Source organism: Chamaea fasciata, unplaced genomic scaffold (assembly GCF_029207755.1).
Source record: "Chamaea fasciata isolate MVZ Bird 193981 ecotype frontalis unplaced genomic scaffold, bChaFas1.0.hap1 SCAF_10, whole genome shotgun sequence".
NCBI lineage: Eukaryota > Metazoa > Chordata > Aves > Passeriformes > Sylviidae > Chamaea > Chamaea fasciata.
The window spans coordinates 10,872,735-10,899,928 of NW_027094095.1; the positions used below are offsets into that span (position 1 = coordinate 10,872,735).

At 39.1% G+C, this 27,194-nt stretch overlaps 1 long non-coding RNA gene across 3 annotated transcripts in view; it reads left to right on the top strand.

The window, feature by feature from the left end:
• Positions 1 to 2,673: 2,673 nt before the first annotated feature.
• The window catches only part of LOC136294508 (uncharacterized), a 245,813-nt gene continuing 221,292 nt past the window's right edge, over positions 2,674 to 27,194 (top strand). For 2 of the 3 annotated variants that reach the window (XR_010722433.1, XR_010722430.1), the window contains exon 1: positions 2,674 to 2,773. This is a non-coding gene — a long non-coding RNA (uncharacterized lncRNA). Of the gene's footprint in view, positions 2,774 to 2,831; positions 2,962 to 27,194 lie in introns of those variants that run through there. The other variant, XR_010722431.1, reaches the window with a different exon arrangement.

Here is a 27,194-nt window from a genome sequence, read left to right on the forward strand (position 1 = left end):
ACCCAAGAGACTTTCATTCCATTTTCTGTGCCTTGCCCAGCTGAGGAGGAGAGTGACTGAGTGGCTCTGATGCTCAGACAGAGTCAACCCACTGCATGTATGTCACTGACCACTTAAAAAGAACTTGCTAATGTTGTCTCAGCTAGATGGAGAGTAGAGGACTTCTGAGTCCCACTCTTTCCTCTAGTATACTTTCTAGATAACATTTGTCAAGGGTGGCTGTTTCTGGTTTCAATGTCAGGCTTGCAGAACCTCATGATCCCATGGCTATTCTTTTAGATGGAGCCACAAATCATGGTGTGACAGAATAAACTTATTTTTTGCTGCAGGATACAATTTTATGCTGGGTCTGCCCTGCCCATCTCACAGAAGCTTCCTTCAAAAAAAAAAGCCTTTGGTATTCAGGGTGTTTTGACCTTGAACTGCCTTGGGCACAGCAAGAAGAAGCAGCTGGAGAAGGAGACAAAAGGCAGGCAGAGAAATGTCTGCTGTGAGCTCCCTCAAGCAGCCTGGGCTGCCCAAAATGAAGGAAAGCCCTCATCGGCCTATGAGGAAGGAAGGCAAAAGTACGTGGTCTTTGACGGAAGTAAAAGCTCTTGACTGTTGTCAGGAACTTTGCATCACTTGCTGGTTGACATTATGTCTGCTGACTGTTTGTCCATGGACCTTAGCTCCAGGATTTCTCCCTAACACAGAGAGAACAGCTCCCAAGCAGCTGCACCAGCTTTTGCAACATTCACCTCTGCTGCAGGCGCAGGCAGTCCAGGAGAGGGGTGGGTGTTCTGTCCTGTTTGTGGGCTAAAAGAGGGGTCAGCAGGAAACATCTTAGGCAGGCAGGAGTCAGGAGGTGAGGTAGGATCAAGCCACAGACTAGGAAAGCTTATGCAGGTTGACTGTGGAGCAAACACCATGCCTGATGTTCCCAGTGTGGATGAGTTTTAGAATGCCTTACGGCTCTGAACTTAAAAGTATTTTAAAAGGATTGCATTATATATCCTTTCTAATACTTTATGAAGCTTTTTATAAAAGTTGAATGCCAAGAGTTTGGGATTTAAAAAAATAAAATCCAAACACCCCCCCCCCCCAAGCAATTCTAGAAGTAGCTTTTCTTTTTTCTTCAGTCTTGTGGTTTTGTGTCAGATGAATGACACAGAGTTAGCCATATTACTATTTCAAATTGGCATGTTCTATTGAAAATGAGTCAGGAGGTACCCTGTAATACCTCCTGAATCCAACAGAGCTAATGCAGATTTACACTAACATTACTGAGAGGAGAAATTGGCCATTTTTGGACATCAATGATTTCTAAGCAGAGATATGTTGTATCTCCAATAAGGGGCTTCATAACCCCTCATTAAATAGATTTATGAAACTTGAAGAGGAAACAGACTGCTGAGCAACAACTTTATTCTTTGCAATCTGTGCAAGCTAGTAGTACATACCTTTTACATTTAATAACAAAATACCTGCCTGGAGCACCTTTTACACTTTAGCTGATACATGCATTGTGTCATAGTATTTTATTCCAATTTCTATCAGATAACTCTACTGTCTGTATACATGAAGAGTTTTTACAATGCTTAGTAAAGTTCTGAGTCCCCGAGACTGGATTTTTAGTTCTCAAGAAGGGCATTCTCTGCAATAACTTTCCATCACCGCATCCAACATTCTTTGTCTCCTTTGAAAATCATAGCTGATTAAAAGTCTAATGCAACAGCTGTTTGTGATCATATGATTGATATGTTTTCTAGACAGATGCTGAGTATTAGATGCCGAAACATTTTTGCAGTGCTCAAGAAATTTGGAATTGATATTTTTTAAAGTCACAGTAGGACAGAGCTGCTAGACAATGCAGATTCTTTACAGACATAATTAAGAATTGGCGTAACTCAAAAGATTGATCACACCACTCACAAAAGCCACCCTCACAGACATGGTTTCAGGAGGCAAAATTATAAAATTATTTTCATGAATCAGAAAGTACTCTGAAAATTTTTAACTACTCACTATGCCCATAGATTACTGCACAATGTAATTCTTTTTCACGTTTAATATCAAAAGTGAATTCCCCTTGTGAAAAAGCTTTCTTGTTAGCTTTCATTAGCTGGCGACTATGAGAACAGCTGTTCTGGCAAGACCAGGTGCAGCACAAGTAGGGATGGGCAGCTAAAGAGTTTGCAGGATGGGAGACATTAGATTTTGTAACAGTCTTCAAGATATTAAAAAACATCTTTGTGGTCAATCAAGGGCCTGCTGCCTGACAGCTCCAGCCTGGGGAGGCAGCTCAGAGCACAGATCCTCATCCACAGCCCTGCCACCAGCCTGGCACTGAGCGACGCCGGGCACCAGCGCCCAGCGGGAACACCTGCTGGGGCTCATGGAGGAACCCCTGGGACCTCGTGCCCGTGCAAAGAGCCTGAAGAAGCTGCAGCAGAGGTTTGCAACGCGGCACGGCCCGGGTGAGGCTGCAGGGCTGGGGGTCTGCACGGGACCTGAGGGGCGGCATGGGGAACTGAGAGGCTGCACCTGGGACCGGAGGGCTCCATCAGGGCCAGAGTGGCTGCACCTGGGACCGGAGGGCTCCATCAGGGCCAGAGTGGCCGCACCTGGGACCGGAGGGCTCCATCAGGGCCAGAGTGGCTGCACCTGGGACTCGTGGGGCTGTACCGGGGCTCAGCCCGCCCTCAGAGCCCCGCAGGAGCTGTACCACACCAGTCTCCAGCCAGCAGCAGCTCCCTGTGGAGGGTGTCCTGCGAAGAGCTGCTGCACTAAGGTAGGCTGTTCCTGTTAAATTGCCTCAGAGCCATGCCCTGCTGCCGGGCTATCTGCGATGGGTGGTGGGAGCAGGCGACGGGAAGGTTTCCTTTCTTCTTGAAGAGAGTTGTAGTCTGAGGTTTTAAAGGCTCTGCCTCCACGCTCAAATAAGGCAGCCGCTGTGTGCGTTCGGGAGAACCTCCCTAGGTAAGCGCAGTCTCCGCTCTCCTGCCCCAAGGCTCTTCTCTTCATTTAACTGCCCTTGCATTTTGGGGACAGTGGCTACACGGACGTGTTTAACACAAAGAGGAGGCTTGGCCTTTTGAAGGGTGTGGACAGGGAAATTAAGGAAAGGTTTTGTCGAAGCAAATTGCAGGCTGAGGTGATTCCTAACAAGTGTTCCTAAGGGGAATTTGTGCCCTTATCTCCTCTATGCGCTCTTGGTACCCCTGGTTGTCTCACAAGGATTTGTTTTTCTGGTGCTGTCACAGATCCTGAGCTTAGCTATTCTTATGCTAAACTGGGCTCAGAAAAGTAGGTGAGAGTGTTTAATGCTTTTTAAGGAGGAAAAAATCTTCCGTGGTTGCCTTTCCTTCTGGAAGGTGTGTACTGTTGGCAATCCAATTATACATGCAATTTTTCTTGGTACTAGTAAGATTTTCTCTTCTTTCTTTTTTTTTTCCTTCTTTTTTTTTTTTTTTTCCAGTTCTACTTGAATTCAAAAAGTTTTATCACTTCCCTCTGCAGCATGGACAAAGAAAGAGAACGTGAATGTGCAATTACCTTACATCAGAGCTGCACCTGAAACCACTTAGTGGCAGTTCCTTGGATTGAGGGTGGTGGGGAAGGGGAAGCAAGTTTATTCTGATTTTTGAAGTTAAAGTCTATCTGTGGAATTTTTATACACTAAGACTAAGGTCGAAATGAAGTTAAGTTTAAGAACCTTTGTCTTGAAATAATCAAAAGCTTGAATAGGTAGTGTTTATCCACATCTCATGATTTTTCCAGGAAGATCACTTTCTTTTGATAGAGGAACTTGGCTACAGAATGAGTTGTTGAAGCAAAAGTAATATGGTAGTTACTGGCATAGGCAGGGAACTCTGAGAAAACTGCAAGAATTTATGCTCTTGGCCATCAGTGTGTGTATGCCATGGGAACAAATAAAAACCAGCTTATGAAATAGACATTTTAAAAAGGTCTTGCGCTGTGTAACATGCACGATAAATGACTTATGTGTGTTAAATCTGTGGGTCTTTAATGTAAAACTTAAAGAAAATATATGTTCTTGGGAATCTACTGTTATTTAGTGTTGAACTCACTTTGGCAATTATGGCTTGAAAAAGACTTTTAAAAACCCAAATGTAGATCCAAATAAATTGTTTTCCACTTAGCAGAACCCAGCTTGTGAAAAAGGACAGAAAAGGGTTCTGAAAATATAGGGGACAGGGATAAAAACACCCAAATAGGCAAATGGAGCATTTCTGTATTTGTGAAAGCATGTTTTTGGGACAGAAAAGGCTGTTTCCTCCATAACTTGTTAGTTTCCCTTCAACTTGAAACTGATTACAAGCACAAACATACAAAATAAGTGCAGAGGAAATGAGATGCATTTAGTTTGTGTTAGCATGCAAGCCCCCTCTAGTAACTGAGGATCAAAAAGCTTTAACCAGGAAGTTCAACCAATCTAACACATACAGAAATAACCTAAACCAAATACCAGTTAAACATCACGTATTGTTGCTTGCTGTAAAGGAAAGCAATAGATTTCGTTCATTTCAGATTATCTCAGTTAAAAGCTAGCAAATGTGTATGAATTACAAGTACCCATATATTAATTAGCTCTTGTTATATCTGTTTTTAAGTTGCCTATTTCATTATATAAGTTGCGAATATTTGTACAGATTCCTAAACTACAAAGTATTCTAAAACTTCGGCCTAAGTGGAACTTTAATTGAACTATGCGTAGTAAGCCTAAGGTTTGTTTAGCTGATCTATGTTGTATTTTCTTTAGGTATTTCTGATTCCAGTAGTAATTTAAGGTGAGGTTATTACTCCATTAGATCTTGCTTATTTTGCCTTTAATACCAGGGACTAAAAAAATGGGCAGCTATGTAACCTGGACAATGAAGAGTTTGGCCTGTGCAACAGGAATTGTGTGATTGTAGTCCCTGTAAAGCCAACAGAGCTGTAAATCCTGTCTTGGGGTTGAGAAACCCCTTTAGAAAAAAAAAGAGGTCAAGCTGTAAAATAACTTATAGGGAGCATAACATCCCTGAAAAAAATTCAGCTACTTCATTTTGGATTCTTCTGTGCTTCATTGGGATTATTCTCTTGAAGCATGGATGCAACTGTAATTTTTACAGCTTAATGGGGTTACTGTGGCTAGATGAAATATAATAAGTTTGGTGCTGTTTTCTATGTGGAGTGTCCACTAATTGTAAAATTCTCGTAACACAATCAGGATTGGTTGGCTGGTTGATGATTTATCTGTGAAAGGAGAATGTAAACATCTGGGCACACAGGTGGTGCTTCTCCTAAATGCATCTGCAGGGAGTGGGAAGCTCCATGCATGTCTGCCCTCCTGAATCCAGGCACTTTGACTGCCCAGTAGCATCTTCCTGTAGCGGTCCCAGCTTCTGACTCAGGACTGTGTCTCTGTCTGGTGTTGTGACTCTTTAGTATGCCACCTATGAGAGCTCTTAGGGTCTTCCTAAGAGCTTTTGTAACCTCTAGTGGACTAAATACAACATGATTTAAAGCAGGTGTTGGATTTAGAGCATGGATGGAAAAAGAGAAACAAGAGATTCACAGCTGTGTCCCTATGGGGTAGATGGCTAAACTGAAATGAAGCATGGTTATCACAAGGCTTGTGACTATGCATTTATAGTCTCCAATTTATACATGTATGCTCTGGTAGTATGGGTGCAGATGTTCTCTGCCACACAGTTTTCTTTATTAGGCAAATGTGTCTTTTGAGGGAGACCTAACATTGTGTTCATAAGAACAGCTTTGCTATAAAGCTGACCCTGGGAATTTAGGGCATATGTTTGTTTATTGATAGTGTACTTTGTTCTATGTATATAAAGAAAGGTCATCAAAAAGTGCATTTCTGATTTGTAGCTTGAAATGCAGATCTCTGCTAAGGCTTGTTTCTGTTCCAGATATCTGCTCATAAAGATATATGGGTATGTGTGCAGTTTAGATATTGTGAGATTAAACTCTGAGGCAAGCTTGGCTGCTCTGTTTATTAACGGGCAAAAGCACTGTCTGAAAATTTTACAATAGAGGAGTAGTTCTAGACAGACAGCAAGGCACCACTGTGGAGGCTGATTGCTCATTATATTTATAGATAAGCACAGAAGCAATGTGTGAAAGATTGCTTTAAGGGCTGAAGTTTTCTAGTATAGGATACAAAGTACCAGTGGCTGTTTCTGAGAGCCCTTGCAAACACAGATTTAGAAATGGGAGGCTGTTTTTACCAGCTGCCTTAAGATACCAAGTGAGAATTATCTCTTTTTAAGACCTTTTTTTGAAGTTGTAACACTTCTTGTTGTGTAAGTGAGGACTTTTTTGATTAGCACCTTACTCAGAATGCCTGATGAGGAGCCAATGAGCCCTTAAATGAAGGGTTATCAGTATATTGCATAACCTAATATCTGGGGCTGCTAATAATCAGCAGTCCTTTGACTTAACCTAATTATTTTTTGATTTACTTTAAATAATGCTCATTTGAATCCTGATGGGCAATTTGATAAAGAGCTGGCTTCCCACTTGACCAGTTCAACCCACCATGTATTTAGATAATACTTGAAAGCTGGGTGATCAGTATTATATCTGTGTTTTAACAGGGTCATTTTCTTGCTTGGGAAGTTCTTAGACTTAGCAAAGAGCAGTAATTTATCTTTTAAGAGGAAGCCTTGTGTATCATTAAGTATGATTTGAGACTTCAGACTTCAATTTCCATACCCTATTGAACCTAATATGACTAATTCAACTTAAAAATTGAACTTTTTTTTTTCCCTAAATCGTGCATAGCGTTAAAATTGCTATAGCTGATTATTCTAAAAAACCCCAACTTTATTTTCTCTTTTCAACTTTGCTTACCATGTGTATTTTTTGACCGCCTCTGTAGAGAAAGACTTTGGGGGGGCGCATCTTTCTCCTCCAATAACATGTCAAAGTATAGGCTTAAAAATAGTGTATGTCACAGATACTGTTTCCAGAATTAGCATTCAGAATTTGCAATTTTCTCTTTTTTTTCAATAGGCCTATGACTTATTTGAAGTCCACAGTAATATAATTTGTGTTACGCAATTGTGTGACTTCTGATTAAAAAGCTTTGGAGACTCTCTGGTCTGCAGCGCAAGCTGGCAGCTTTCTCACCCTCACCTCTGGTGGTTTGAGAGCTGACTGGAAGGTGAGCAAACCCCCAAGGTGTTGAGGCACTGCTGATAGACTGAAACAGTGGCTCTGCACAAGCCTTTCCTGTTGTGTGTGGGAGCTGTGACAAAGCTAAAGGAGGCCTGCTAGCAACATCCTGCATCAGGTTCTTTCAGGCTCTCTTTCATAAGGTCACTGCTTGCTGTGGTCCCAGAATGATGCTTTTTTCTTTTCCTTTGCAAATTCATTAAGGTGACCTGAACTGCCAACTTCCATCCTTAACTTCCCTGGATGCCCAGGGTGTTTGGGTGCTGACTTGCTCAGTCAGGGTGAGCTCTCAAATAATGCAGCTGCCTCAGTGAAACCAGTGCAGGCACTCTCACTCACTCCCGGGGCCACTCTTAGAGTCTCAGCCATTGATAGAATCAGTGTTTTAAAGGTGTTATCCCGTGTCAGTTTGGAGAACCTTACAGCTAATTTAATGACCTATTCTGCAACAATTTTGCATTATAAACTCTTCATTGCCACCTGGGTTCATGTCTCCAGGTTATTTACATCTTATTTGTAAGGGTGTGTCAAGAAACTAAGATTTCTTACTTTCTTCTTGTGAACCATTGTGTGTTTTCATTTGCTGAAGAATCTGTACCTACAGTCATATTCATTCATTCCTTAATCTTAAAACTCCCAAACCCCTAAAAACAAACCCAGCTTCTTACCCTCTTCCTCCCATCCAACTTCACACCCCAAAAAATGAACTGCAAGTTATAGTGACCAAGATGTAAATTCCAGTCTGGGTTTCTGATGTTAATCCATGCCCTTCTGTCTTCTGCTGTGCGCATTTAGTTGTTCTTTGTTAGTATGCACCTATCATTTGGCAATTTCATACCAAGTATATTCAGATAGAATATTGAATTGGATATTACACATAAGAAAAAAAATCCTTTTCTAGAAACAGTGATGAAAAGTACTACTGATCTCATTTCAGTTTCCAAATTTAGAGTGAAAGGTAACAGGTTTGGAATGCAACTGAATATGCTGGTCTTTTTTTCCTTTGTAGTGGAGAGCAAGCATCTCATGTCACCAGGTTTCCTATAGCTGAGCAGTTACCTGGAAGAAAGCAAATACCAGATCCTTGGAGCTAAAATAATGGATTTCATTCATCTAGTTTTCTTTGATTGCTTTATTATTACCTGGAATATTCAAAGGTGACTGTCACGTATTCAGTTTTCACTCCTAAAACACTGGAAATCCAAGCCCAGGCAATAACTGAACAAACTAACAGCGAGTTTTCTGTGTTTCACAGACAGTTGAAGTTACACTCCAAAATATTTTTTAATTTGCCACAGCATTTTATTTCATTCTGTATCTAACACAGCTGAGCCCTGGTTTCCTGCTGATATCTTTGTGAGGCATGTTTCTATACTGCTTCTTGTGAAAGATAAAAGCATAACTCACTCTCATAAAGACCAACTTTTCAAAATTAGCAAATTTAGAAAACAAATTAATTTTGAGCAAGGTGCAAGTGAATAAAAATGTTTCTCTATATCACTCAGTGCCATACAGCTTCCACTTAACGATATACAACATAGTTAAAAGATGCTATATTTTTATGTAGATTTCCTCAGGAAGGGAGAGACTTGCTTCTCAAAATGCCTGGAAATTTTCAGGAGTTGTAATTAATGAGGTGTGTGATTGAGTGCCATCATTTATAGTGAAATCTTTATCTTTCATGCACATTTTCTTGGACTCTATTATGATTAAATATTATTTTTGTGTGTAGAACAAAACCCCACAGATTCTGGTAATGCCTCAGTCTGAAGGGAAGTAGAAGCAGTGCAGGAAATGCTTTCTGTGTGGACACATTCTCTTTTTGCTCATGTTCCTGTGCTTGTATGTAATGTTTATAAATCAAACAGACATCTATTTCCCATTCCTCAATTGTAGTCCTTGGAGCCAATAAAACAGCTTGTAGAATATAATATTTAGTTTTTCTGGATGGGGAAAGCAGCAGTCAAGCTTACTGGAGTGCAAGGTGTGTAGAGGAAGCAAGAAAGTGACTCAGGTCTATCTGAATTTTGGAACAGGTCCCTGAAGTGATGATTTTTCCCTGTCAAACTTTCTCTTCAGTGGTGTCCACAGAAGATGAGTGTGGATTCTGTCCCCAGCCTATCAGTTTGGTGTGTGACCTCTGATAACAGCTAATAAGATCCTAACAAAATTAAAGATGTTCTTTGCAATATAAACACTGTGCAGCAAAAAGCCTTACAATCCTCCAGTTATATACGTGCATCAAAGCACAGATGTTAAATAAAGCCAGACCTTTACAGTTCAGTGATTGAAGTAATGCATTTGAAAGGAGGAGAGGGGAAATGGTTTCAGGACAAACCAAACCAGATGGAAGAAGGTGGGGCTTAGCTTTCCTATCCGTTTCTTTTGGGCGAACTCAAATACATGGTCTGAAGTTAATGTATTAATTTAAGAATTATTTTATATTTGTTTAAGCTGTATTAAAAGAGAGCTTTTTAGATTAACATGTTCAATGTATTTCCTTGAAAATACTGAATGAAATTAATCTGAGGTTCCAATTTTTTCTCCTGCCAGTTTTGACCCATTGATGATGCAGTTTAGCTGGAAATCACAAGACTTGTCCTACTAACTATTTTATGATTAATCAATAAAATATTATTGAGGGGGAACAGGACAGGCAAGCCCAGTTACACAAAATGTTTGGACTTCATTGTATGTTGAAATGCTGTCATAGGTTCCTCAATATAGAGGATCTGAGGGAAGAATGATTTCTAAACCCAAGTGGCCCTGAATGTCTGGTCTGTCCATACAAAACAATAAAAAGAATGAACTTGTCATAGAGCCTTTTAAAAAATTTCTCCAATGTCTCTTTGGTGGGTATTGAGTTTTTTGGCTCAATATTCTTTTGAAAAATTTATTGAGATACCGAATTACTGTCTCTTTCCTACACTCTGCACAGTAGTACTAGATTTGGGAGCATTAATTTTTTATTTCAAATAGAATTTTTTATGAGAAAAGAGATGTTAAATCTTTCAGATCAGCAGAAATACCCACTGTAATTCTAATTTTGGAGTCTTGGTTATATGATAAAGGCAATATTCACACATACAAGTTGAAGGAGCTATTTTGATCCCAGTCATAAAAACCCCATGCAGAGGCTGCTGCTATATATGAGTGTTTACCCAGAGCACGGTGTGTGTGGACAGTTGGAAAGGTTACTGCTGTGGTTGTGTACTGAGTTTTGTACCGGACGCTGCAAACAGGAATGCAAAAAGCCTACACAGATTGTTTCAAATAGTGGTGAATACTGTGGTTTTGGCTCAACACATTTATGCCTTTCTAGATGAAAGTAGAACATAAGTTTGCTAGAAGCCAGAAGATTTTTTTTTATGAACTCTTAACAGTCTGGGAAAAAAAAAATGAAGTTGGCTCAAAGAAAAGAGAACTGAGATGAAAAAAATTAACTCCTGGAAAACAGTTTTTTGCCGCTTGTAAGAAAATCACAAATGCCTTTGTTGTTCATGTCTTTCTTTGTTTTTGCTAAGTTTTGAGGCAGAAAGCAATAGCAGTCTGACTATGACTGTCTTAGGACAAAGCAACTTCAAAATAATAATTCAGGAAGATGAAAGAATTTAGCCAGGTACTGCTACAACTTGTTGTCTAAAGCCTCCTGGATGAGGCACATCCTCTCGTGCATATAAAGATATCACACAGTGAAGAGCTGCTACAGCATAAGTATAAATTGTGAACATTTCGTAAAACAAAAGAAATGAAAAATCATGGTTAACCGAAGTGGAGACCAAAAATTTGATAGTTTGTTTTGATATGGGAGTGCAGGCAAGTGCATGGTGGGACAGGGGATCAGCAGCTGTGCATGGGCATGGCTGTCTGAGCATGTTGGAAGGAATGGGATGTTCATCCTCAAAAACTCCACCCAGAGACAAAACATTTCAATAAATAAATAGAGCAGTAAAAAGTTTAGGGCTCTTTTATCCTGGTCTGGCTACAAATGACTAATACTGATTTGCCAAAATTCATAATGGATTTCTCAGACATTATTTTCCTTCAAAACAGCCAACTCCTTTAAATTTAAAAAATACCCACAAAGAGGGGAAGAAAACCTGGTAGTTAAATGAGCAAAATGTATTTACATTTTTGATCCTTCTAACTCAGTTCCGGTTCCAATGCTGGAAGTAGGAGAGCTTTTTTTGAGACTGAGCTGGCAAAGGGTCCCTGTGCTGCATCACAAATATCCAGGGATCAGAGGAAGCAGGACAGGTGCTTTTAGTTGTGTGTAAGGGAATAAGGCCAGTCTCTGGTCCAGTGTAAGCCTACCTCTGAGTGGACTCCAGTTCAGAGCCTGACCTGTAGAGTCACAGCAAGACAACAGGGCCAGATTGTTAACTTAAAAAATGCCGGTCTGGAAAAGATGGGCACTTGGGTTCATAGGGCTTTTGCTGCAGAGGTAAGCCCAGCTGGCAGTTGTTATGCCATCTTTGTCTAAACCAAGGGGATTAATGATTGCAAAGGGCTGTTATCAAATATGGAAGTGAGTAGTGAAAGGGGGAAAACAGCTGCATGCCAGTTATTGGTGTCCCTCCAAGATCCTTTTTCTGAGACATTTGTTGGCCTGTTTCACCATTCCTGCCAAATGTCTCACCTCCTTTTGTTGAATTATGTTTTTTAATCTATGCTGAGACACCGTCTGATGCTTCTTTATTCTCTCTTATAGCTTTTTTTGCAAGTTTTCATTTCACACAACCCTTCTAAACTTTTTCTTACCGGCATCTGTCTATGAAGTGCTCTTTTCTTGTCTATCAGTACTACAATTCCTTTATCTTGACCATCCCTCCTCCTCCTCTTCCTCCCATTCCTACCTGACCTAATCCACACCATCATCCACCTGTGCCTGGGTCACTCAAACACATCCTTGCTGTCCCAAAGCATGGCTGCCTAGGGACCAGCAATGATACCTGCAGGCTTCGCCATGGGACTTGTCACTTGTTCCATTCCACTATTGGTCTGCACTGAGAAAGTGGGACTTGTATTTTTGTCTACGAGTCTTTCTTCAGTTCTGGTATGCTTCTGCTCAAGTAGTTTTTCTTTTCTACTGCCAAGTGTCCAGTGCTGACAGTGTCAATCATATGTGAAACTCTCTAATTTCTCTTGCAACTTTTTCCTGAAAAAATGCCTGAAAGATGTGCTTCCAAGGAAAGATTGAAAAGCTTAGTGGAGGACTGATGATTCCTGGAAAGAGGAACAATCTTTTGCATCTTTAAGAAGCAGGAGAAGGGTAAGGGGAGTCACACCATTGTCTGTTGGCTAAAGTTAAAATTCCTTGGATTAATATTGGAAAAAATGGTCCAAATTTAAAAATCTCCTGGGATGTGAGGAGAATGAGTTGTATTGACGATTTGTAAAGAACAAACTGTAAAAGTTCCAGTACAATGGGATATTAGGTCTTGTAAAAAACAGAGAAGCAATAATGTAGCCCTGTACTGGTAAGGATCAAGGCAGTTGTCAGTTATTTGCCCTCCAGGTAAAAAGCTATTGAGTGGGGGTGTCCAAGCTTCTGTCCCAAGTCAAGACTATTCAACAAGTTCATTGAGAACCTGGTGTTGAATTTGAGCATCTTGGCTAGCTTTATAATTTAGGGTAAAACTGGGAAAAGGAAGATGCAAGTATGTTGGGGAAGCAAATGCCCGTTCTCCCATCTTTGATGGACTAATCTTTGGGACAGTCCTACTCAATTAAATGTCAGAAATTTGGTACTTCACACTTTTGTTGTAAAACCATTTCATTTTACATAATCAAAATGCTTATGTCTTTATATGGGCTTGTGAAGATCTAGTAATTTAATTGTCCCAAACTAGTATTACTTTCATGATACTTTTTTCTTTCCTTTTAAGAAAAATCCTAAGAAATAGTGAGATGATGTAATGGTTAAAGAGATAGCATAAGAATTGATACTGGTGCTTGTCCCACTAGGAGAACATTTCACATCTGTTATTTATGATGTGAAGCACCACTGGGGACAGCTTCAGTAATATGTACATAGTAATATGTACCTTTAATTAGACTAACAGAATAAATATTGCACACAGGCTTTAGGGATCTCATAAAAGCTCTACCCCTGATGGAGAGGAAATTGGTGCAACAGGAGAATGATAACTGTAAACTGGGAAGATCACTATCTCCTAACTTCTTGTGTGGCAAGATTCTTGCAGCACTTACGGGTAAACTTAAGGTTCCTCTACAGCCTTTCAGACAAAACCTTCCAGTGAACTTGGAAAGCTTCAGAGTAAAATTTACTTGTCAGTCAAATGACAAATGTCAGATGGCCTTCTGCTATCACTATGCTTATATTTAAGATGAACACCCTCCCCCCATTTCTTATAAGTGCTACAGATATTAGGGTATTAGAGCAGAAAAATAACTTTACCTGAGACTATGCTGCCTCTCTTCTGGGCTGCATTGCCTGAGGTATACAGCTGAAGTTTGGGGTATGAGGCTTTGAAGTTAAAGCATAACGGGCTCTTTGTTTTCTCTGTTTTCCCTGCCATAAAGAGCACATAACTGCAGTGACAGAGTTCAGTGAATAGGCGTTTTACACGGCTGCCCGGTGCAACACCTGCTGGCAGCTGAGTGTGACACCCCTGCAAGCCTCTACCTATGGCACAGGAAGGGACACAGAAACCCCTTGTTCAGCCTCGTGTTTTATAATAGTCAGAAATATACATGTGGTGGGTTGCATTTTCCTCCTTGAAGCCAGTTTTTCCATGTGTTTCAGCCAACGCAAGACCTGCAAACAGAAAGAATAATTTTCCAGTTCAGGACTTTAGCAGTAACTATGGCAATGCTACAATTGGATTGTGATATCTTTAGCTTGTGGGGCTCCCTTCAGTGTTTGTAGTGGTCCGCAGGCATAGGTGGACAGGGTATTTTAATAATCTGTGGCTGTGGACTGTGTTTTGTAGCTTGTCTGTCTTGAAATAAAAAGCCAATGGTCCAGTCTCCAGAAGAAAAACTAAAATGGGATTTTAAAATTGGACCTTTTGGCACAGTTGTCACGAATCAAGACTCTCATATGAATACTTATTGGGGGCAAGGGAACTAAGGTAACAAAAAGCGAATTGCACCTTGTGTATGCAGAACGTCTGCTCAAAACATGGAATGCCAACAGCCTCTGCTATTGTCGAGAAATAAGTGAAAACACACGAATTTCCAGACTGGCTTGTACTTGTGTTCTTTGTGTTCTTATCACTGGCATTCCTTGATCCATTAACATTACTGCTTATCTTCTCATAGGACCTCTCTAAATTACTGTGTGAGTTTGGTTGTTTTAGTTTGTTGGGTTTTGGGTTTTTTAAAATAAACATCTGTTTGTCCCTTGAAGAATTATGGGATTTGTTAATTTCCAAATGCAAGGTTTGAAAAAGTGGCAAAGCTATGTTATTTTTTTTAACAAAATAGATTCCTCTGAGCTGTGTTTGACATGAAATAGTTTTTTAACATTCCAACTTTATGTCAAGAGTTAATAATTTATCCAGAAAAAAATCCACATAAAGTGAAAATTAGTGTCCCTATTTTGCTGTTTAAAGATTTATCTGAAATAGTACTAGTGGCTATTGCCTGAGATGCAGGCTAAAACCTTATTAAAGGCTGAGCATCTACTGCAGTATTTCATTCTCTATTGAGTTTTATTAATAGTTGAGGGCTTTCTTGGTGGGAGATGTTTTGTTAACCATAAGAAAAAATTCTATACGTGTATAAATAAAACTTGGTAAAGAAAAGTAGGTCAGTCCTTCAGTATGGCTTTTAGCTACATCTTAAAGATTTTTCTCTGCAGTGATTTGCTGATCCAGTTATTCTTAATATCATAATCCCTAAATTTATAATCCTCAGTGATAGTTAATGATTGCTAACATGCATAATTTTCCTCATCCAGTGTCATCAGTGGCAGTGATACATTTGGTCACATGTTTGTAAGTGGCTGTCTGTTTCAGAATCTGGTTATTTAAAGTGTATCTAATTTAATTACCAAACAGTGAATACACTGCCTGCAAAAGTCACTGACCTAAATGTTGCCTCTAAGCTTTTGAGCATGGCTGATAGTGGAATGATGTAAAATGACATGAAAGCTGAAGACATAATTGCTCATTGTGAATCTTTTTTTTCAGTAGCTAACATTATTCTAAAGATGAAAACTGACAGTTATGTATTTTTGGCAACGTTTCCCTGTAGGAAAGGAACAGGCAACCTACTTATTTTTTCTGTTAGGGCTGACTCAAAATTATATTCATAAAGAGTTTATTTACTGACATTATAGACTGAATTTTTGAGCAGTCTGTACCCAAGTACTAATTCAGGGCTCTAATAGTCTAGGTCTGCAGTCATGAAAAATGAGCTATTGGAGGTTTAGCCACAGAATATCACAAGATTATTTCTAGGAGCAAATGCTGTGTTTTGGGAGCTTTTAAGAAAATGAAAAGAAAAATAAAATGAAGCATTCAAAATTCAGATGCTTCTGAATATCTGGCTGTAAGAAACTTAAAAGTGCCATCTGGTCACAGCTTTACCTTCTCTACAGATTCCATCAGACTGTGTGCGTGTTGTTCCCATTGCTTGCAAATTTATACTTGTAGCTGATGGGAATTGTAGATATGCGGAAGCTTGGAAAGCAGTTACTGAGCAGCCTTATTCCGAAAGAGCTGATAAAATGTAGCAGCCAACAGTCTTAAAGTGAGCACAGAGCCTGAGCTCATATTGCAGTCTTCTGTGCAGGCTCTTACAGCTTCTGATGATGATGAAGGTACATCGACTGTAGTCAGCTCAGGAACCCATGAATCTCTGGGTGCCATGCAGAGATACCAAGTTCTTTTCTCCCATGAATCTCTGGGTGCCATGCAGAGATACCAAGTTCTTTTCTCAGCTAGTTTGCAGGGTCTGCCTGTTCAACTGTGGGTCCTCCTCTTAGAGGAGGCTCCCGAACCTGTGAGCTGCTAATGACTTGGGATCCAAGTCAAAATTTCTTTGTAGGCTTGATATATATATATATATATATATATATATATATATATAACACTTGTTGTAGATAACACTTTAATTTGTAGTAGAAAAAAAAGGCAAAATAATCTGTTTTGGTAACTACAAATAGCCATTAAAACATGGCCTATTATTTGTAGGCATTTTGATTAAATTGATTTTGAGTTTCAGTTCATCAGAGGCTGGTATATCCTCCTGGCAAATAATTCTGTCATGAGTATCCTGAGCTAATCTGATGGTGTCCTCAAAAAAAAAAAAAAAAAAGAGAAAAGTAGAAAGACTTCTGTTTTGGGAAAATATAACTCTGGTACTCACCTAAGTAGAGAGGAGCCACAAGTGCTAGATACTAAACCTGGAAAGGCACATGCCTAAGTTCAGGCAACAAACTCTTGTGGAAAGGCATGCATGCCTCCGACTTGGGTTACTCCTCAGCAATGCTCCTGACTAATTAGCAATAGACACTGTAATGCCTTAGAATCTCAATACGAGGTTTAAAGCAGAAATCCTGTTCCTATACAGATAGGAATCTCTATAAGGAGGAAGGAAACGTAATGTTTGGTTTGGTTTTGGTTTGGTTTATTTTTCTCCTGCAAGGATGAAGTGTCTTAAGTGCTTGTCTGCATCCACAAAAGGCATTGATGGGATGGGTGATGTAGCAATGGAGAGATGAAGAAGGGGAGGTTTTCTTGTTTGGTTGGTTTTGTTTTTAGAATTCACTCTCAACAGTCAGTTTGTGGTATTCACTTTGAGCAGACCTGTGGTTTGCTTATCTCACTCTTGATACATGTCAGCTGGTTCCAGAAGGCACTTCCAGTCAGCATTACCAGCATTTGTACACGTACCTGCATTGCCTAAATTGTGCAGAACATAAATCATGTCTTGTAAAGGCTGATACACATCTGAAGTCCATATGTAGCTCTAGGCTAGAGAGGGATGCCAATAAGCACCCAAACTAAAGAAGCCCCTGGGTATTGTGACAGGAGGTATTTTAAAAGATGTGATAATGTTTTGCTTGGATTTTTTTTTTCCCAAATGTAGCCAATGAGTGGCTTACTTTGCTAGCTCTGTGTCAAAATAATGGGAAATGATGGAAAGTGCACAATGTGAAGGGAGAGAGAGGAAACAAGCTGCCATTGCTTCAAATATATACACTTGTGCTGTGGGAGCCATCGTCAGCCAAAAATAAGCTGTGAGCTCTTTCCCACCCACATAGCTCAAGCTTCATGAAGCAAAGGAGACCGTCATGTGGTGGCAAAGGCCAGATTATCATAATGTGGGTGAGATGTTTCTGCCCAAAAATACTCTCCTGCCTGTTGTGTTCTGAAGCTCCTTATTTGTACCTGCAAAGCATTCATCTGCACCAATGGAGTGGTGAAGTGTACGAGTGCTGTTTGTGAGGGGCACCCACAGTTTGTCTGTGGGCAGAGATGCTCTCTCTGTAGGTGGAAACGTGTTTTTTCAAGTACATGTTCTTTTGTTTCTCCTCTTCCCACTCCCCCAAGAGTGACATCCACCTCTGCATTTTTTCCTTTGTGTAGGATGTGTGGGACCTTACTTCTTTTACAGTTCTCCTGTGTGTTGGCTTACCAAATCCTCAGCTTGTACAAACTGGCATAATTCCACTGAAACTGATAGAAGTATGTTGACTCCAAAACCAGATGAGAATCTGAATTCATTAGGTAGCAGACCCTGATCCACGTGAACTTTTGGAGCAATCTACTGCAATTGTTTTGGGGATGAACAGAGATATTGCTGGAGTGTCTACAAAGATCTCTTTTAAGATTTGCTGCTAACCACAGCTGACCGCTCTCTTTAAAGTAATCTTTTTTTTTCTTTTTTTTCCTCTCTGTTGTCTCCCATAGTTATATCCTGAATGTCTCTCCAAGTTCCTTTAGTTTTGTTATCCCTCTAGCATTTGTGGCTTCCCTGAAGTGTGTTCACTGTCCCTGTCTGTGGGAGAGCCTAATTTCATCATGTCCATCAGTGTGGTAACCAGCAGCATATTGATACCTGGTGAACTGGATGGCATTTAAATGTAAATCTATTGTTATGAACTCTAGGCTTATCATGGCTCATTACTTTGAGGCAAGCACAATAATTAGCACGGGGTGTACTCTGTGATAATTAGGAATGTTTTACGCATCAGATGGTGATGTTGACTTTTGAGGGCAACCACCTGGACTCAACTCTCACTAGCTAAAACAAATATTTTTGTATTTCTTTTAGCTTCAGTGTTTCAAAATGCCTGTGGTAAAATTCTTTAATGGTTTAATTACCAAATAATAGATCTGTGCAATCAATTAGCTGAATAGTATGATTATTGGGACAAGTTGCTAGTACCCAGAGATGACATTGTAGCTGAGGTACACAGTTTGCATATTGTAATTTCTCTTGAGTGTGAGGTGAATCTCCCACTATCTTGAAAACCAGGCACATGTTGCTTTCCAGCTCTCTCTCATCTTTACCTGACCTGAACACTGGTATCATCGATTTGTGGTATCTGGTCCATTTTTAACTTGTTTTTCATCATAAAGACGTAGTGTGACATTCCTAGTGGAGAAAATAATGATTATTTCAAAAACATCCACAAAAAATCCCACCAAACAAAACACAAGAAATTTATATCATCAGGTCTCATTATAATCTTTGTGAGTTTGTTAGATTAAAGCAGATTTGTTAAAACATCAGAAGTTTTAGGGCTATCTTGGAAGCAGCTGTTATTTCCTGAAGTCAAATCAAGAAAGATCGGAAGATGTACCATGGACCTGTATTCTGTCTGCAGAACTTAGAGGCTTATTTCTGATTTACTGTGAAATACCGACAGTTTCTGTTCTAATATGGCTGGTGTGGATTAGGTTCTGTATCTGAAGCTTTCCCTAAATTTCTGGTGTTACTTCATATCCAAACCTAGGGGTAGGAGGGTATTTTCATTTCTAGTGGCAATGCAAAGGCAGTCTCATAAGAAGATCTAGAGGCTGGGCATTTCTGTCAGTTCTCATAAGATTTATATTTCAAAGCTGTGCAATTTGAAGACTTGCCCTGTTTCCTCCTCAGGTCAGTAACTGCTAAACTCAAACACAAACCTTCCCTTACATGTGTTTGCCAGATATATTTGTATTCAGTGTGTGATTACTGGCTGTTATGAAGTGAAGGCTCTACCACAGCTATGGAAATGCCAAGCTTGTAAATACCCTTTAGGTGCAGACAGCAGGAAAAGTTAATCATGCTTCTGCTGCCTCTTTTGCAGTTTGTACTCCTAAAATAATGTGGGGGAAATGCAGTACAATGTAAAGTTTATTTTTTTCAAAATTATATCATGATAGCTTCTGCTTGTATTTAAAGTTCATCCTACTACTATGCGTTACCAAGTAATTTCTGACAATAATTTGCAAAACATTAGTGATGGGGGCACAGGGAAAGAAGAGCTATATTTTGAACAAAAAAAATCTTCAAAAAATTGCAAGTGTTGCATTTCAAGGGGATGAAATAACCTATTTTAAACTAGGAAAGAACTTGTGGACACTGTATCTATGGAGTAATGTCAGATAAATTTAAATGTGTTAACTGTGTGGTACCATTACAAATGCTTTTTTTGGCTGAAAAGGATCAGTGATTACTTGTAAAATAAAGAGACATCAAATTTTTTCAGCTGGCCTTGGCTGGGCTCTTTGAAATGTGGTCTAAGTTTCTGGCACTTGTGCTTATGGAGGATGTATGGGAAGAAAACAAAAAGTAAAGTTCAAACAAAATTATACACTCCTAAATAAAAGAGAAGGCAAAATGTACAAATTATTCTCTAGTGAATGTCACCATGTAACTGCTTAGAAAAATAACTGGTTACCATTGTGACTCTGGCAAGTAACAAAGATATACATTAGTAAGAAACAAAAGGTGTTTGGCAAGAAAAACAGCTATTTATATGAGGTAAAAGGATTGCAGGAGCCTCCCTTTTTTTTTTTTTTTTTTTTTCTCCCAGAAGGACATGGTTGGAGTCTAAAATTGTCTAGATACTGCTTCCATTTCAACTGTAAATGACTTCTATATTTAACTCTTGAACTTACTGTGTCACTTCACCATCTGTAAAGCAAGAGATGTTAGTGCGGTGGTGTCAGCTGTGCCAAAAAGCAAGTCTATCATATTCATCCTGCCATGGTCCTGAATATCACAGACTATTTCTATCATAGGAATTCTTTGACTTGTAGTTTTAGAGGTAAAACCAAGTGTCTTTCTGTACTTGTGAAGCAGAAGTTATGGAATTGATACAGAAGCTGTTGGGTTGGATATTTTAAATGATCTTATGCCAGAAGTCAAGGAGAATAAAAGAGCTTAGAGGTAATTAAAGAACCCAACAACTCCAAACCTCATAACAAGCCCTTAGTACCACCACTGCTGTCCTCAAGCACAGTGATGTGCACACTGGGGAACAGCAGCTGATCTCTCATGGAAGGGAAGTGCATTCCCTCCCCTCTTCCTCCACTGCTGTAAAAGCAGTGCTCCTATTATGTCAGGGTCCATTGCGTTTACTGCAACTTTGATATGCTTGACCTAAAAATATTGCTGTGAGTGAATTATTTACAATGACACTGAAGAGCAATTTTCTAGAATGTTTCTATGGCCTATGGGCATTGTACTGAGTACATATGTATGATATTAACAAAAACCATGAACATTACCATGAAACCTTTCCACAGTGTATCACATTTACCGTCACCAAACTGAGATTGTTCTGTGGCTTTACAGCATCAGGAAACACTTGTGCAAGCCAACGTTTCTTGCGGGGTTTGGAATAATGGTGTTGTTTTCTTATGAATATTATTAAATAATTAGTGTGTAGAGGTTGAGTTCAAGTTGTATGAAGTACTATATATCTGTGCACTAAGGAGACTTTTCTATTTCTAAACGAAAACATGGTCTAACTGAAATCACGGATAAATTCCCACGCTAGGCACCATTAAAAAGACAACTGCTGCAGATTCTCCTCTTCAGATACCAGTCAAAACTTGCTCAGTCCAGGTGGAAATATTTGTTTTCCATTTGTAATGAGAGTGAACTATCTGTGCCTAAGTCAATGCTGGCTGAGGTTTTTGCACCCTGACCTAGCAGGGTATGAATAGCAGGTATATGGAACAAAATGATAATCAAAATCAGGACAGATGTGTGTTTTGAGGAAAAGTGCTGCCTTAAAAAAGGATGTAACTCTATCTTTTTCTTGCAGTGGAGTCTGTCTGTCCTCAGTGCTAATCATTCACGCATTATCAGCAGAAAAAACATATATACCAAAACCAGTCATGTTCCAGGACGTTAGTTCTTTCTAGTGTTGAGAAATTCCAGATTCTTCTGTTTTGATAAGTATTTCCTCTGTTAGAAACACGTAACACATCTACAGCTAGCATTAACAAGCATTTTGAAAAATAAAGATCTGATTTTTAAGTTTCAGCAAAGAAGTTAGTTTTGTAGCAAAAGCATACTAGCTACAGCTTAATTTGAAATTTTCTTTTAGACAAAACGTTTACCTCTGAGTCTTGCTTTTAACATGATCTTTATCTCCCTGCAATATGTAAGTCTGTAGTAATTCAAATTCCCATTTTTGTAGGAATGGATAAACCTAAGGATACAGGCTTATCTCTGAACAGTGTTGCTGAGAAATCATTTATCCCTAGCAACTCTGTAATACTTTACTCTTCTGTCTCTGACCATGATAGTATTCAGTGAGCAACAGACCATGTGGGTTCTTCTCCAGTAAATATTGGAATGAAAAAAGATAATCTTCCCAAACACCAATTTTAAATAATATCCAAATAATTTAAGGATTTATTTTGCTAGAGTTGGTTATGTTTCTTGGGGAACTGGGGCAGTGGGGAGAGGCCTATAAATACTAGTTTCACATGTGGCAGAGGACTGATCTCTTTCATGGTTGAAATACATTTCTACCATTTAATTAGACTGGTAACAGTTCAAGAAGTGACTATAGATGCATTGTCCCATGACAGCCTTGACACTTCTATGCTGTTCTATTCCTACAAAGAGAAACATGGATAAACCAAGCAAGCTCAGTACACAAGGTAACTTGTGTGACTGATGTGCTGAGGAAACTTTGAAAATAATCAGACTAAAGTACTGCTTATAAACACTCCCATAATGAAAAGGATGATATGATGATATGCTGTGAGTTTTCCTGATTTTGTAAGCAATTCCTGCTGCAGAGTTTTCAAGTTTCACTGAGTCTAAAGGCTGAACTTACCTGGAATGGTTGTGTGAAGTGAGAAATGTAGAGTGGTCCTTCGGTGTGACCAGGTTAATAAAGGGTTATAAAGAAATACAGACACAATTTTGAGCTTATTTACATTTTATTTTGTTATTGCAAAACTCAGAGCATGACACAGGTACACAGTTTACAGTAACTTTACAATTTAACTGCTCTTCCATTATTATTTCTGAATATATATTTCTCTGTCATCTTTCAGATCCCTAAAAATAGCAAATGCAATAGTATTTATGCTCTTAAAATCAATTTCATGTAAAATTAACCAGTATTTTTTGATACAACATTTTTATCCGTAACTCTTAAATCCCATTTGTTCCCAGTTGTGTTTGTCATGACAAGTATAGAATAAACTTTTGAACTCTTCAACAATGCCTAGTTAAATGACAATAAAATATTCTTTCCTCTTATGTCAGAGTCCTTAGGAGTGGATATACAGAGCGTCCTGTCCTATTATTTTTTCTGCGTACATACTAAATAAGAATTTTCACATTTTCAATGGTACTGAACCCTGTGAGGACAATACCAAAGAAAAAGGCAGCGGGTGTTCTTTTCCAGTCAGCTAAGTTAAACACACTCAAAACCAAGCAAGCAAAAAGTGGATACCCCCAACTATTTTTCTGACCAGAAAACTGTAGCTTATAAGAAGTGTTTGCTTCTCACTTTTGCCTTCAGAGCTGCTGCTCCTCTCAACGACAACTGTACAATGTGGGGCCACAGTTGCATTCATTGTTCAGTGAGCTTGTCCACAGTTAAACCCACCGACAGCAATGAATGTTGATTGTGACCTTTTTGTAAAGCTTGGCAGGGTGAGGGAGAAACATCATATGATGGTTAGGTTGCTATCTTCGGTGTTAAGGCCTGAAAGCATGAAGTAAGGAGGAGGATGGTTAGCTGGAGGGTACAATCAACGGTCGATGGTTTTCACTTTAATTCCAAACTCACCGACAGCGTTGAATGTTCACTGAAGCAACCACTACAACAGAACTCCATTGACTTGACTGCATCCTCAAATGTCTGAAAGTGGGGAGGCGGGGGATCAAAATTCACACAGTGATTTTAATCATGATACAACTTCAATCATTTCTCTCTTACCGACACCAACACCCTTCCTCTGCCCATCGTGTTTCATTCTTTCTGCAAGGAGCTAGCAGTTTCCAAGACTTCTTTCTATGAAAAGAAAATATGTTCCAGTTATTCAGGCTTTGAAAATAAATAGAGATCCAGGCATGAGTGCATTAATGTTGTCTGTTATTTCACAAGACTGAACTTCCCAGTAAAACAAAACATGAGATCCCATAAATGAACTGAGCTGGCTAAGAGTTTTAGAAATTAGTGTTGCCAATTAGAGATTGCTCAACTGAGCAAATTTTCTTCTACTGACATGGCTCAATTGGATTAAAACTTTAGGATTGGTAAAAATTTTTCTTTAAAGAAGGCTTAATATTAAAAAAACCCAAAACCTCAGACACAGAAGGCCTTTTTTCCTTAAAATTTTTTTATTGCGATAGTTTTCAGGAGGAAAAAAGGGAAGTGTATAACAAGGCTTGACCTATATTTATTTTAGTTTTTTAATATGTCAGCATGCTGTGCACATCCAGCTGATCATCACACAGTAAAGTCCTCATTCTTAAAAATTTCCACAGTAACACAGCACTTTTTCCTAATCTGAGCTTTCCAACTTAATTCTCCTAATTATTAAGAAAAATAAATAGCAATTATTTAAAAGTTATGGATTTAGTTGTTGTTTTGTAGAAGGGTTTTAGAGGCTGGATAAGAAGGCAAAACATGGTAATCCAGAAATTTTACCTTATTTTTATTTGTGAGCAGTGTTCTTATGCAGAAGGTGTTCTTGAAGCTCAACTTGTCAGAATTCTTTTTTCCTAGGTCCGTCCACTCTTAACTGTGCTGAAATTCTGTGGCAGATTCATTGATGTATATGAATTGCTGTTTCTTTGTTTACCTTATCCTTTGGTTAAAGATGCCCTTTACTCTCTCTCTCATCCATCCATTGTTATTTATAAGACTTTATAATGTTTGGGGCTCTGTCTGTATTTGCATTAATGGCAGTCACACTAAAGGAATGAAGTTCATCAGTGTGCTGCCCTTGCCTATTTTGTGAACAAACACTATGACAAAGACTTTGTCTTAATTGTTTCTTTCAGCTAGTTGCGCTGCGTGTAGAGGTATTTATTACGTCATTTAACTCAACTGTATTTTCTATCTAATATAACTAAAAGAAAAAGTCATTAATATAGCTGGCTGGAGAACTAGACAAGAATAGAATCAACTAATTTTCTTCTTTATGGTAGATTAGATGCATTTTGTTTATGAAGGCCACTGTGATAATGAATATAGCTGAATCAAATACATTTTAATTAAATGTGGTGGCCCACCTTTCTTTCCCAATACAGCAGCACAGCATATTTGCTGCCAATACTTTAGCTTTGGTTATTTTTACTTCTCCATTTATCTGTGCTGAAATTTCAAAGGTTTAATTCCATGGATGTTAGGAGAAGGCCTCTGCACACTAGCATGAGTGATGAGAGAATAAAGCTCTCCAGCTCAGACTTATGTGTATGTGTCAACATCGTTCCAGTCAAATGAATTAACTGTATGGTTTAGGGTTGCTCACGTTTAAGATCTGCCCTACTACAAGCTTGTTTTCTGTACGTCATTTCTTTCAGTACTCATTCCTATGCCCTTATTCCCTGCTTCCATCTGTCACTTCATATTTCAGTATGGGGGCTTGCCTGCCTCATATCTGGCAACTGGGATGGCGTGCAGGGGAAGGAGAGGAGCTGTGCAGAGCTTGTGGCTGAATGGATTATATCTTAGAAGGAATTGCTTTCGCAGGTTGTTATAAATGCCTCCCCCCCTCCATCATGGAAAACCTCAGTATTTCCTTGGTCACACAGCCTCTGAAATGGGCTGAAACTTCTAAGTACAAAAGGTATTTCTGGGTTCCAGCCCCAAATCCTGATGTGTGCAGGTTATGCAGGGTAAATATGCTTTCATCTTCTTTCATCTGGTTTTCTTTTTTTTTTTTTTTAAAATCCCTTACCGGGCTTAGCTAGCTGTTACAGATGCCAGCTTTATTCTAAATTTTATTTCAGATCCGCATGCTTATGCGAACATTCAGATTGGATGTATTTTTTCTTTTTTAATTTAAGGTTAGTAGGTCATAAATAAACCAAAGCACTTTCCCTGCTTTGAGCAATAGGGTCATGATGTACATGAAATATAGCTTTAAAAAAACTGGAACCTAATGTGAATTGACAGAGGTACATGAGGAAGTAGTTCATAGTGTTGCTGCAAAGGCCATAGGGATTTGGACTGCTAGAGCTGCCTGTCTTAGGAATAGATTAGATATCTTGTCTGATGACCTGTACTGAATTTAAGTGACTGCCTTTGCAAGTCCTTCCAGAGGGCAACTGTGTGAAGTAGAGCATCTCATCTTCAGTCTTCAATCCTTTTCCTCCTCTTGATGGCCTGACCTAAATTGAAGATATGGCTGTTGTGCTGCACAAATAGACAATTACTTCAATACTATGTAAACTGCATCTTCAGCTTTAATTAATTACCTTTTCCATTTTGACCTTGCTATGTTGAACCAAAAGACCAGCATTCCAACTTCATTGTACTGGTTAATACTCGGCAGCTGTTACACAATGCACTCATGTTAACAACAGCCTTATGTGAAACAGAGACAAAAGCTCCCTCTCCTTGCTTAGGAATGGTGGAGCTGTCAAGTACTACTCTGCCCTGCTTATTGCCCCACCTTTTCCTTTCTTCCTCCTCTCTTGCCTGCACAAATGCTGGACGAGATATGAAAGATGTCAGCCAGATATAGATCTGGCTTGCTGGCCACTTCAAACAGCTGCCTTAGAACTGTTCCCAGTCTTATTGCTGGTACAGCAGGGAGATTGCTCAGGAACAAATACAGAACTCAGCCTTGTAGCTTTAGATGCTTTTTCGAATGGTGCATTAAAACAGTCTATCCAGATTGTATACTGGTTAAAATACCATGTTAGCAGATTTATAAGGTAGATACTCCACGTGGTTTACACCATCATTTTTCTTTTGCTGACATGGAGTTGTTTGTTAGTGGAAGGTGGAGTTAAAACTTTTTGAAGCCAAATATTCATTTGTATAAAAGGAAGACAACAGAACAGTGTTCATACTGATACTGCAAAGTTATCTCATGGATGCAGTTGTTGGCTACTTCCACCTCCCACTTGTCCTCTCCCACAGTCTGTCGACAGACTTCCAGTTTACACTTGGGGACAGGAAGAAATGCAATGTGTGGATGTGTTTTTTTAATTGTCTTGCAAAAGTGAATTCCAGTGGCAGCATCTAAAAATGGCAGTAGCATACTTGGGATCAGATTCTCAGCTAGAGTAAACTGACACAGCTCCATTGACGTCAGTGGCATCTGCATTTACACCAGCTGACACCTGGATGCTCATCTGGAAAAAAGTGAATTAGAATGATCAGTTATTGGTTCTTGTATTTTCAATTTTTTGTGTTATGTTCATCTTTTTTATTAAACCTTTCTAAAATGATAAATTTTCATGTTGTATTGACATTTTACTTTCAATAAATCAGCAGTAATACTAAATCTCAGTAAGTATTGACTCTGCTGTGCTTCCACTGAAAGGAATTAAATCCAGTTGACTGTAGTTATTAGAAATTCAATTTGTTCTTACATGACTTTGAGTTATAT